Raw genomic sequence first — 825 nt, 5'->3', positions numbered from 1 at the left:
AAGTCTTTGGTTCTTTTAATTGTGATGATTTTGGCTCACATTTCGTTTGCTCATTGACAACATCCAGTTGTCATTTTGAAAGAAGCAGACCCACACACAAGATAATAGTTTTTGCAGTTTGTTCTATAAATGGGTTGTAAATACTGAAAAAATGAGGTTTGCAGTTGGTGATAAAGTTCAGTCGATAAACTAAAGCAGTGAGTCAGCTGTGCGATGGATCGCTCCAGGTTAAATTGGACATCTGTCAATTACAAGTATAGAAATATATTCAAATCCTTACAAAGCTTCTCTTCTGTCCCCTGCTTTAGGAATAACATGCCGGACCATCTCAAACTAAAAGCCAAACTGAGAAGGAAAAAGGATGGGAACAACAGCAGCTAAAGTGGGTTTGTGGTAAACACAAAGTATGAGCACGAGTCTGCAACATTTCTCCTCTGAAATCTTATCTGTGTCCACCAGCAAGTGTTGCATGCTCTTCTCCTCACAAAAGAGAATGCTGGCCATTTTCAAAATGTGCTTTGTGCAGTTTGTGGGACTGGATAACAAAAATAAGTTGTTTTCTTCTGAGTTTTAGTTTTTTGTGGGAAGTAATTGTGAGTCTCTTTGACGACGCTACATTCTCCCTTAGAATGATGAAGCACTGTGGCTGGTTTATATTATGTAGACTTTATTATTTTGAATAATGAAAGGCTGTAACATATCCAAATATTCTAAATACACATGCACATTTTTAGATATTTTACACAGTTGGAAATTAAAAAAAGGAATGAGATTGAATGTTAATAATAGAATGGTTGTTTATAGTTTGTTTATCATAAAATAGAC

The sequence above is a fragment of the Sinocyclocheilus grahami genome, unplaced genomic scaffold, assembly GCF_001515645.1.
Source record: "Sinocyclocheilus grahami isolate Dianchi unplaced genomic scaffold, SAMN03320097.WGS_v1.1 scaffold285.1, whole genome shotgun sequence".
Lineage (NCBI taxonomy): Eukaryota > Metazoa > Chordata > Actinopteri > Cypriniformes > Cyprinidae > Sinocyclocheilus > Sinocyclocheilus grahami.
The sequence above is the reverse complement of the archived record's forward strand: the minus strand, read 5'-3'. Positions refer to the sequence as shown.